The 12758-nt window shown below is 38.6% G+C and overlaps 1 long non-coding RNA gene across 1 annotated transcript in view; it reads right to left on the bottom strand.

Annotated features, from left to right (window-relative positions):
* LOC113615314 (uncharacterized) overlaps positions 1-12758 on the bottom strand; it is a 58939-nt gene that overhangs the window by 45860 nt on the left and 321 nt on the right. The window lies entirely within an intron of this gene.

The raw sequence follows: 12758 nt of genomic DNA, 5'->3' as shown, positions 1-12758 counted from the left end.
ATGAAATGACTAACGTGGTCATCTTCACAGCTGTCCTTAAGGGGATAGATTCATACTAAAAAGAAAACCCTGCTCCAGCCTAACTCTCAAAACATCCCTCCTTCCATTCAATGAAGCTAAGGCCTGAAATGCCTTTGAATTCCAGGCACGTGCTGCTTTTCTTTTGCCATTAAAAAGAAATGGTTTAAAAAATCCAGAGGAAGCCAGCATATTGATGGGAATACTTGCCCATAGACTAAGATTTAGGGTCATATAGACCAGGATGCTACAACTTGCTAGCAGTGAAATTTTGGTATTTAACCTCTCTGAACCTCAAATTCCTCATCTGTAAAGTGATGATCATAATAGTATCTATCTCATATGGTTGTTGTGAAGATTTCATGGGATCATGTATGTAAAATATTAGTACACTGACAAGAGCATAGTAAAATTTCATTAACTACTAGTTGCATTTATTATTAAATGGTTATTTTTGCTTTCCCCATTACTGTGACTGCCCCTCCATGTGTTTACTTCTGTAGGAAGCAGGACTGCAGGAAATGAATGTATGAAATGCTAGTGGTGAAATCTGGATGTTAAAGCCACAGGTGACCTTAAATCAAACAGAACATCACAGATGGCTCAGACCCTCATCTATATTCCAATTTTGTTAGAGAGAGGTTGGTGCCTACCTGGTACACAGTGAAACCTGGCATTTAGAGGAGACCAAAGCAAAACCAGATTAAGATGATCCTTAGAAACATTCATTTAATCACCAAAAATGTATTAACTGAACCCCCAGTGCAAGACACTGGGGAGACGAAAGTAATATATAGGAGGGGAGAGAGATCATGTGCAACAAGTATAACAAGGGCACTAATAGAGAAGTACCCTCAACACAATGGTAGCACCCAGGATAGACAAAGTACTCGTCTTTGCTTAGGAGGCTCAGGGAAGCTTTAGAGAAAAAGGTCTTCAAGTGAGTGTAACAATGTACTAAATGGTATAATACATGCTTAAAAAATTCACTGTTGGTCAAGAAGCATTTTCCCATACAGCTGAAATTTCTGAACCTACTTTTTGCTTCCTAAAGTAGCATGGATTCCATAGCCACTATTCTAGCCACCATTGCTTCATAACAAACTACTCCAAGAATTAGTGGAATAAAACAACAATTGAATTATGTTGATGAATTCCATGGGTCAGAAATTTGGACAGGTCACAGCAGGGATGGCTTGTCTGTGCCTCAAAATGTCTGGGCCCTCAACCTGAAATATGTTATGACTGGAGGGGGCCAGAGAGCTAGGAAGTGGGATCATCTATAGGTATCTTCTCTCACATATCTGACAACTGATGCTGGTTGTCACTGTCACCCTTTGTTAATGCTCCAGTCATGCTCTATTGATCAAAGCTGTCATGGCTTTTCCATATTCAATGGAATGTCAAAGAATTGAAGATATTAAATATACCCTATAGGCCTTGTATAGCTATCACTTCTGTCTCTACAGGGACTATCAACCAGAATACCTCTCCATGGCCTCTCCATGTGACCTGGTCTTCTTCTCAGCATGGTGACCCGAGGATAGTCAGACTTCTTACATGTTATGTCAGTGTGCCAAAAGCCAGTTTACAGTGAACAAGGCAAAAGTGGAATCACATTTTATGACCTACCTTGGAAGTCACTCCCTATATTCTGGGTGGTACTATTGTGCCCAGGTGCCTTTGTTGTACACTATTGGTCCAAGCTGTCAGCAAGCCCTTTGAGATTAGGGAGAGAACATCACTCCTATCTTTTGATGTAAGGATTATCAAAGAATCTGTGGACATGTTTCAAAGCCTCCTTAGCTACTCATCTATCAAAACCACAACCATTGAATACCTACCCATTGACTAACCAAGGGATGAGGATTCCAAAAGCATTTGTTCATTTATTCCTCAGATATGCATTGAGTGCTTACTATGGGCATGGAAAACATAAATATACAAATGATTACGTAATGACAACTTTGCTAGGTGCTAAGAATGATGAGATATTGAAATGAAGCCTAACCAGGTGGAGGTGATGGTGTTGTCAGGGAAGTTAATTTAGATGGGATGGCCAGGCAATGTCTATCTGATGACAATTTAAGGAGAGTACAGAGGATAAGAAAGAGCCAACTAAGTCAAGTTTTGGGGAAGAGCATTCAAAGTAAAGGAAATAGCATACACAAGCATTCCGAGGCAGAAAAGTTTTTACAGATTCAAGAAACTGAAAGAGGATACCATATGTGGCCAGAGAACAGAGAGAATCATGGTATGTGATTAAGCTGGGATTCAACTCTTTGCAGTTTAATAGGCCCATTTTCCATTAGCCTATTCCTATTATGCACACGCTTTGTGTCCCTTCATATTAGGTGTTGTCAGAAGGACAACATGGCAACTAAGTAATTAAGGACAACATGGCGATTGAGTAATATAAAAGGAAATATGGTTCTTGCAAAAATAATAAGGTAGATGCAGTCTGGTCTTATTGTTTGGACTTCCGTTAAAAGCCAGATGTTGAACAGCAGGATTCAAAGTTTCCAGAAGCTGTTTAATCAACTAATATATGAAATACGTTGGTGCCCAGCTTGTATTTTGCTTGCAACGATGATGGTAAGTTGAGGCCCTGGCAAAACTGAGAAGCCTCAGAAGCTTGGTCTCTAGCTTCTGCTTTCAGCTGTCAGACTACTGTATAATTATTTGGATACCTCCTTGGTCAATATTTCTTTACTATATCAAAGCAGGAAAGGTCCCAATGACATCCAATAATAGTGATCATCATCATAATGATAACTACTAAAATAATAATTAACACCTATTTAATATTTATGTGCAAAGGGTTTTATATATTTTATCTCTTTTAGTCCTCATAACAGTCTAGTGAGGTAAGTTAGATACTAGTATTTTCATTTTACACATGAGAGATTTAAAGATCAGGGAGTCTAATATACTACTCTAAGGTCAAAGAACCAGGACTCAGAAGCTAGCCTGTCTGAGTGGTGAGCCCATTCTTTTAAGCATGATTGAATACTGTAATTCTTCCAGAGAGTGAAAAATACAAACAGGCACCTGGGAATTTTGCACATGTAGTGCCCCTAAAGCTGAATATTTACCTGAATGTTTTACTTTTATCCAGACGCTTGGCTTCTTATAGGCTAAATTGAGCTGTGGCCTGTGAAAAAGTATCTACCCTTTCTTAAGGCAATGCCTTCACACTCTAATTCAGGGTTTTCTCAAAGGATTTCTTATTTGCATTCTGGTTTAAGAATCAAGTCCTTAAACTTACACAAACCACCATTTTGAGCTTCAGTTATCCTTGGAGAGCATGGCTTATAATCAGCCTCCTTAAGTACTTGGAATTAAGTGATATGCAGAGAACAGCTTGCCTTTAATAGATCTCCTTACCTGATCTCAATAGGGCCCTGTCTCAGGTATTAAAAAGAAGAAACCCAATTAGCTCTAATTGCTGCTCTCCATGGATGTATTGCCTTCTCATTGGCAGATGGTCGCTGGTGTTGTAGAGGAGGCAATGATGAATTTTCTAGGTGGAAATATCCCTCCCCCTTCTCACCATATTTATTTTTCCCCCAATGCATCGTACAATTCACATATCTACGGTACCTGTGACTCCAGGTTTAAGAATACAGGTATTAGAAATTGATGATCTTCTCAACAGAGGACAGTTCCCTTCCCAGAAATTCAGGCCACTCGATCTTCCCTTGGCTTGGTTTAGTTGAACAAACATTTACTGGGTGTGAGCTGTATGTCTGGGACTGTGTAGGTATTCTACTGATTAGACTAGAGAGTTTTCTTGGTAAATTCAGATGAACCTTACTCTTTTTGTGCCCAGAAATGTGCTATATGCATAGTAGATGTATATATTATTTCTTTTGAACAATTGTGTTAAAGATATTAATTAATTAATAATTTAGGCTGCCTTTCCAAGGACTCAAGGTAATGCTTGCCTCTGACCCTAAGAAGAAATGCTCAAGATTTCCCAGTCCTCACCCCAAATTCTACTGTTAAATTTGCGCCAAGGCAAATCTCAGACTTTTAGAACTGGAAAAATAGTGGCATTATATAATAGAAGAACAATTGACTAGATGTCAGAGGTCTGAGCCATTCCCTAACTAATTGTGTGACTTTAGTCATTTAATAATTGTATTTATTTCAAAATGTTTATTTGAATGCCTATTCTTTGTCAGGCCCCATTCTAGGTGCCGGGAAGAGCTGGAGGTGAAAGTGTGGTAGAGACAGAAATGAATAAGACACATTCTTTGTCTTAAGGAATTCATTATTAAGTGGCGAGATAGACATATATGCAAAGAATTGCTGTATAACCTGATCAATGCTAAAATAGAAGTATATGCAAAGTGCTTTAGTAGCATAGGAAGAAAGAAGGCCTAATTTTAGATGGTGGTGAAAAATCAAGGAATGCTTCACGGAATTTGTGACACTTGACATTTGATATTTGAGTTGGGCTTTGAAGTATGAAAACAAGTTAACCCAGGAGAGGTGAGGCAGAGGTTAAAGTGGAAACAGCGTATGCAAAGTCATGGAGTCATAAATTGTGTGAGATCTTTATTCTGATCTTCACTGGAGATCCTTGTGTCAGAGGTTGATTAAACACAGGAGGGACAAATTTCCATTATAAGGAAGATCACTCTGGTGATAGTGTAAGGAAGAGCCTAGGAAACCATTCTCAGTTCATGCCCAGCCCCTTGCCAGCCTTTAAGATCGCACTTCCATGGAGTACTAAGGAGAACATCAGATACACAGCTCGTACTTTTCCCCCTTGGGTTTTCCATTCTATAAGTGGGAATGCATCAAGTTGTTAGAAATTGTTATGCTCTCTGGATGTTGAGTTCCCCTATCTTGGATGATAATAACAATTGTTAAATTAAACATCTATGCTGTGCACATTTTTTTTTTGGTATTTAAGGTGCTGTGGGGGAGATACAGAAGTAGTAATGACAAGGTCCCTGCCCTTAGAGAGATTATAACTTACCTGTGAGAGAAGAGAAGCCTCCTAAGTGTCTAGAAGTACTTCATACTGACATATGAAAGTGGGCTGCTTAACAATTTTATCTTTTGTATAATTTACAATGATTTGTTAAGTTTGATGAATTTTCAATAGGTAATTTATTTACATGATTCCCACCTCAAAAGGTATACTTCCCCTGCATTTAGTTTTTCTACCAATAAGCAATTGATATCACCAAATTCATATGCATCTTTCTAGAACAGTCTATGCATCTACAACTAAGTATAAATATGCTTTCTTTTACCTTCTATTACACAAATGATGCCATACTATAGACACTGTTTTTTGAACCTTGCTTTTTGTCCTTACAATATATCACGGAGCTCTTTCCATAACAGCACATGTAGAGCTGACCCATTCTTTCATGTTGTTTTTGTTTGTTTATGGGTGTATTGTATTCCATTGTTTGGATGTGGTTTAATTTATTGAATCAGTAAGGTTGATTTTAATCTTTTGTTTTAATAAATGATCCTGAAAGGAAAACTAAAACCAATTTTAATCCTATGACATTTTTTTTTCCTTTTGTTTTGCAGTACGCGGGCCTCTCACTGCTGTGGCCTCTCCTGCCATGGAGCACAGGCTCCGGACGCGCAGGCCCAGCGGCCACGGCTCACAGGCCCAGCCGCTCCGCGGCATGTGGGACCCTCCCGGACCGGGGCACAAACCCGTGTCCCCTGTATCGGCAGGCGGACTCCCAACCACTGTGCCACCAGGGAAGCCCAATCCTATGACATTTTTATCTCATGCATTTTTATCAAGACTTCAGGTGGAGAAAGGAAACAGGCTGGGCTTTAGATTGCATTACATTACGTTTCTGCTGCTTCTCACCTCACATCTAACTCATACTCTCCCAAGAAAAGTCATCTGCAGTAATGTCTTCCATGTTTCAAGACAACTGTTTTGAACACCTCAGGATTCTGGGCTACCCTCAGTTAGTGGAAAGATCATGGATTTGGTGCTAAGCAAACCTTTGGCTCAAATTCATATCCTGGTTTCATTACTGTCTGGCTGGATAGTCTTGAGCAGGTGAATTAATCTCTAGGACTCAGTTGTGATATCTGTAAAGTAGGGATAATAACAGTAGCTACCTTACTGTGTTGCTATGAGGATTTAGCACAATAATCCATGCAAAGAAAAGCATAATGCCTAGTATCCACAAAATGTTTAATGAAAGGAAGTTTGATACCCTTCCTGTTCATTAATGTGGAGAAACTTGATGGGACAAAGGAAAACTAGCTATTCTTGACCCTTTAGAAAGATTTCCACTTTGTTAGGGTTTTCACAAAATACCAAGAGCTACTAGAAAAATCAAACTTTCTTTCACAAGGTGTACATTCCTCATTACACCAATTTTCTCAGGGCTACTTTTACATCCCTGTTCCTTAGAGTGTAAATAATAGGGTTGAGGGCAGGGGTAAGTACTGTATACAGAAGGGAAAGCAACTTCAATAAGTCTTCATTCTGAGGCCCTAATGGGAAGCCATAGACAATGCCCAGAGTCCCATAATACAGACTGACCACTGTAAGATGGGAAGAACAGGTAGAGAAGGCTCTGCTTTCCTGTGACAGAAGGAATCCTGAGAATGGTGGAGATGATGTCAGTATAAGAAGCCAGAGTTAGCAGAAAGGGACCTAGTGCGAATAAAGAGGTGCATATAAAAGAGGTCATCTCAGCTACTTGAGTATCAGTGCAGGCCAGTTTCATGATGGGCTTCAGATCACAGAAGAAGTGGTCAATCTCACTGGCAGCACAGAATGTTAACCGAAAAATGTGGACCACGAGAAGGATGGGTGCCAGAAATCCAGCTATCCAAGAGGCGCCAGCTAGCTAGTCAGCAACCCATGATGTTGGAATAATGCAATGGGTTACAGATGGCTATGAAAATATCATAAGACATTACAACCAGTAAGAAGCATTCTGTAGCTACCAGAGCAGCAAAAATAAATAAATAAATAAATAAAACTGGCAAGCGCAGTCTGAGAAGGAAATAGGCCCATGAGGTGACAGCAATGTCCTTAGCATCATGGGCTCAATGGTAGTGGTGTAGCCAAACTCTAGGAAGGAAAAGTGGTCAAGCAAGAAATACATGGGAGAATGAAGGGAGCAATCAGCCAAAACCACAGTTAGGATTACAATGTTGCCCATGAGAGTCACCACATAGATGACCAAAAATACCCCAAAAAGAAGATACTGAAGGCCGTGAAGATCCCCCAAACCCAAAAGGCTAAGTTCTGAAATCTGAGTCATATTTTCTTCAGTGCTAGCCATGACTTGGATCTAAAAAATGAAAAAAAGAAAAGAATGACCATTGATCAAATTCTATTTTTAGAAAAAAATGAAACTGCTCAGAGGCATCGTACATATCAAGCATAATTGGCTTCTTTCTGGATGTTCAAGATTTTTAATTAATAAATTTGATCACAGTCCCCCAGAGGCCATTTGGAAAGTTCACCTTTGACTTCAATTATCCCTTCATATATAGAATGTATAGGCCCTTGAAACTATGCTTATGACATATGAAGATGCACATTTTTCCTGCTATTTATTTTTGAAAAAATAGAAAATATTCTATCTTTGGAGATCTTACTCTGGTTGTTTCTATTGCTGCTAGAGGTGTTATCATCAGCAGCAATGAATATTCTGAATGACTTACCTGTAAATTGTAAAAAGTCTATGATCAAATTTGTTTCCTGTTTTAGAAATTCCATACCAATTAAATAATATGACTTGAATTTCAAATGTTGAAGGATGTTTAATTCTTACAACTTATTTAATAGTAAGTTCTCTATACATTAGTAGAGGAGGCATAATGACATGAGGGTGAACTAGTGATGGTAGGGATATGGTATGGTATAATAGAGACATACCTGAATTCAAATTCCAGCTCTGCCACTGAATGACGTGTGCCTTTGAGTAAGTCACATCACTTATCTGACAGTTTCCTCATCTTTAGAACAGCATATTAATTCTATGTAACACGATTTGCACAATCACTGGTCCATATTAGTCATTTAATACATTCATTCATCCATTCGACAACACTTATTGAGTGCCTACTCTGTGCCAAACTCTTTGAAAGGTGCTTAGAATAAAATGGTGAAAAAGTCAAGAATTTTTTAACAAGTCAGGAGTACTCTCTACATCTCATGGAGTTAACATTTTAGTAGGAAAGAAAGACTAAACACAAGTAAAGAGACCCATAACATAATTTTGAGTTGTCCACTATGAATGTAAAAAATAAGGACCCAAAATAGGAATATGCTGTATGTATGTGTGTTTAGGAGAGGGCTACTTTGGTTGGTGTGGTCAAGAAAATCCTAAAACATTGAGACCTAAAAAAATGGGAAGGAGATAGTCATGCAAGATTTGGGAGTGAGGGGTGGGAGAAAGTATTCTAGGCAGAGGGAACAGGCCTTAAGCAAGGAATGATTTAGAGTGTTAGAAAAACTGAAATTGAAAAATACATATATATGGTTTGGGGGAGTTGGAGAGAGAGAGAGAGACAGAGAGAGAGAAACAGAGTCAGAGACACAGAGAGAGAGACAGAGAGAGAGACAGAGACACAGAGAAACAGAGAGAAAGAGATGAAGAAGAGATGAGTAGAAAAACAGGAAAGGGCCAGGTCATCTATGTCCTTGTAGGCCATGCTATGCCATGTAGACGTTAAATATGGTAGGAATTCATTGGAGGAGGTTAAGCAGCATTGTGATCAAATTTACACCTTATAAAGGAAACCATAAACAAGACCAAAAGACAACCCTCAGAATGGGAGAAAATATTTGCAAATGAAGCAACCGATAAAGGATTAATCTTCAAAATTTACAAGCAGCTCATGCAGCTCAATAACAAAAAAACAAACAACCCAATCCAAAAATGGGCAGAAGACCTAAACAGACATTTCTCCAAAGAAGGTATACAGACTGCCAACAAACACATGAAAGAATGCTCAACATCATTAATCATTAGAGAAATGCAAATCAAAACTACAATGAGATATCATCTCACACCAGTCAGAATGGCCATCATCAAAAAATCTAGAAACAATAAATGCTTGAGAGGGTGTGGAGAAAAGGGAACACTCTTGCACTGCTGGTGGGAATGTGAATTGGTACAGCCACTATGGAGAACAGTATGGAGGTTCCTTAAAAAACTACAAATAGAACTACCATATGACCCAGCAATCCCACTACTGGGCATATACCCTGAGAAAACCAAAATTCAAAAAGAGTCATGTACCAAAATGTTCATTGCAGCTCTATCTACAATAGCCCGGAGATGGAAACAACCTAAGTGCCCATCATCGGATGAATGGATAAAGAAGATGTGGCACATATATACAATGGAGTATTACTCAGCCATAAAAAGAAACGAAATTGAGCTATTTGTAATGAGGTGGATAGACCTAGAGTCTGTCATCCAGAGTGAAGTAAGTCAGAAAGAGAAAGACAAATACCATATGCTAACACATATATATGGAATTTAAGGGGAAAAATGTCATGAAGAACCTAGGGGTAAGGCAGGAATAAAGACGCAGACCTCCTAGAGAACGGACTTGAGGTTATGGGGAGGGGGAAGGGTGAGCTGTGACAGGGCGAGAGAGAGTCATGGACATATACACACTAACAAACGTAGTAAGGTAGATAGCTAGTGGGAAGCAGCCGCATGGCACAGGGATATTGGCTCGGTGCTTTGTGACAGCCTGGAGGGGTGGGATAGGGAGGGTGGGAGGGAGGGAGACGCAAGAGGGAAGACATATGGGAACATATGTTTATGTATAACCGATTCACTTTGTTATAAAGCAGAAACTAACACACCATTGTAAAGCAATTATAGCCCAATAAAGATGTTAAAAAAAATTTACACCTTATAATCACTTTTTACACTGTGTAATTAATGAATTAGAGTGAGAACTTCATGGGTAGATTAAGACAGTTAAGAGATTATTTCAGTGGACCAAGTGAGAGATGATAGTAAACCTGAATAAAGTGGTTGCAAAAAAGTTGGAGGGAAGACAGGGTCAAGATACATTTTGGAGGTAGACATGCCAGGGCTTACTAATAAATTAGATGTGAGGAGTGATAAAAAGTGAACTATCAAAGATAACTCCTGGGTTTCTGGTTTGAGCAACTGTTTCTGTTTACTTTAATGGTGATAATGTGGAGGGAAGTTTAGGGGAAAGTTCAATTTGGAGGTGTTAAGCTTAAGATGTTTGTTTATGAGAATTCTGAGTGGAGAGGAGAAGTGGACAGCTGGATTTGAGAGTATGTAGCCCACATGAGAACGCTGGAGTAGAATATAAATTTAGGAATCATCAGCATACGGATAATATTCAAAGCCACAATAATGGACAAGGTGACCTGCAGAGAAATTATGGATACACAAGAATGTACTACGCTGAGCTTTAAGACCCTCTTTCTCTTAGGCCTGACAGAAGGAAAAGTAAGAAGAAGAGATTGAAAAGGAGTCAGTGAGGTAGGATGTAAAGTGGGAGGAAATACAATAAGAGAAGCCATGTTTGAAGAAAGTTATTGATTGTGTTAAAAGCTGGTATAAGGTTAAGATGAAGACACAGAATAGTCTCTTATGTTTGGTTACATGGAAAATAGATTCAGTAAAGTAGTGGAGACTGAAGAGGAACAGAAAAATTGAGTGGTAACTAGAGAGATGAGCATTGACTTTCCCTTTTTCATGCTGGTCAGAGTGATCCAGCATAGAGGGGTTTTTGATGATATATTAGTAAATGAGGAGCTAATTTTAAGAGTGAAATCTTTTATAAAGTGAGAAAGGATGGGATACAGAGCACAAGTGGAGGGGTTCACCTGTGGTAAGGACATGGACACTTCATCTTTTTAACAAGAGGAAGGCTAGAGAAAATAGATGCAGTTGTAGTAAGTTGATACATCTAATCTTAGGAAGATGGTGGAGTTTGCTTCTAATGGTTTCCATTTTCTCAACAAAGTAGGAGATGTTATCATGCAAAAGTGAGGGTAAAGGAAGACATATGGGAGGTTTGAGGGCAGAGGAAATATAATAAAATAGTCGTATCTGTAAATGAGAATGCTATCCTCCTTCTAGAAGAAACACTAAAATTTCCAGGCAGTATTGAGTGGCAATTTGATTTTTGAGAGCATAAGTTTAAGGTGTAATCACACGGCTTTCTTGCATGGTCTTCACTAGCAATGTTTAGCTAGAGTGGGGTAGGCAAATAGTTGGTTTCAATCAGATTTGGAGTTTGACAAATGAAAACAATGGAAGAAAAGAGGGGCAAGAGAGTTAGGGAATATTTGTAAAAACAGTTGTAATGAAGGACTATAGATAAGTGTTAAGTCTCTCCCATTTCCTTCTGCTGTTTATCAAAGACAGAAAGGACATTAAAACTGTCATTTGACCAACCATTTAATTTTTTGACTAAAAAAGAAAATTCAGGCAGGTAAATTGTCTTTCTTAGGATCTAGATCTAGTTAATAACAGAGCAGGAAATGACACCCAGGTCTTATTTTCTGGTTCTTGCTCCTTCCATTATAGCATGCTCTTATACTTTTTGCTTTCTTTTTGTCTCTCTTCAGTGTCCAGCCCTTAATGTGTAACATGTAAGTACCTGAAGAAAGACTTACCTTCAGTTTAGTAACATGTGTCGGGAGCTTAATGATTTTCAAAGAACTTTCAGATCCATCATTATTTTTAATCTTCCCAAAAATCTTGTGAGGTATGTGGGAGTGGGAGTAGGTCTTTGATTTGTCTCATCTGATTTTTCAGATACAAAAACTGAGTATGATGATTACTATACTACAACATTGTATTTCAATTATGGCTATTTTTTTGGAGGTAAAAAGTTAATCTTATGTATGTTGATATCAGTGTGAATTTACAAGATGCTAATCGTATTATGAGCCAAGAGTTTTTGTTTAGTAACTGGATGATAGGAATCATATGGAGATTGCCATCATCTGAGCTGAACAACAAATAACAGAAACTGAGGTAGCTTTCCATGATGGACATGTAACAAAAAACCTGCTTTAGGAAAAAGGGGTTTGGAAGGTAGGATGAAGTAAACTATTTCAGAGCTCTGGTGGGTGTCCAGCAAAAGTAGTACCTTCTTAGGAGAAGAGAGAGAAGGTATTTCAGGCAGAGGGAATAATGTGGAAAAACATCCAGTTACCTGAGGACCATGTTGGCCATTGATTTCAGAAAGATTGTTTGAGCAAAATGAGTAGGGGCCTGAGGACAAAAAAGCGGGGGAGCACATACATTTTTGGAGAAAGAAATACCAAAAAAAAATTTTTTAATGGGTTAAAGTGGGAGAAACAAAGAGAGTGATATCACAGAGTCCAAGGAAGGAAAGGAACCATCAGAATTGTTAGTAAAGGAGCCATGAATATTGGAGTGCTGTGACAAGAATCCTGACAGTACTGAGACAGGGATGTATAAAGTAAAAACAAGAAATGTAGGTTATTATTTCAAGACTGTTGGTGAAGTAAAGGAGAGGGAGAGAGAGCCAAAATAAAGTAGAGGTAGAAGAGAGAGAAAGGATTGAGAGAAGATATTCTTGTTCATTCTTGATTTTGCTTTTTAGTAAAGGAGAAACTTGATCAAGATTCTAGGTGAAGAGTCTAAGTCCAGAGAGAAGTAAATATGAAAGACATGCAAAGGGATGACTGATGGAGCAAGGAGGGTTAGAGGGGATAGGATGGGGAAATATACAAGTGGAGGCAT

Source organism: Aethalodelphis obliquidens, unplaced genomic scaffold, assembly GCF_003676395.1.
Source record: "Aethalodelphis obliquidens isolate GAN/ISIS:26980383/991018 unplaced genomic scaffold, ASM367639v1 scaffold115, whole genome shotgun sequence".
Taxonomy (NCBI): domain Eukaryota; kingdom Metazoa; phylum Chordata; class Mammalia; order Artiodactyla; family Delphinidae; genus Aethalodelphis; species Aethalodelphis obliquidens.
The sequence above is the reverse complement of the archived record's forward strand: the minus strand, read 5'-3'. Positions and strand labels throughout refer to the sequence as shown.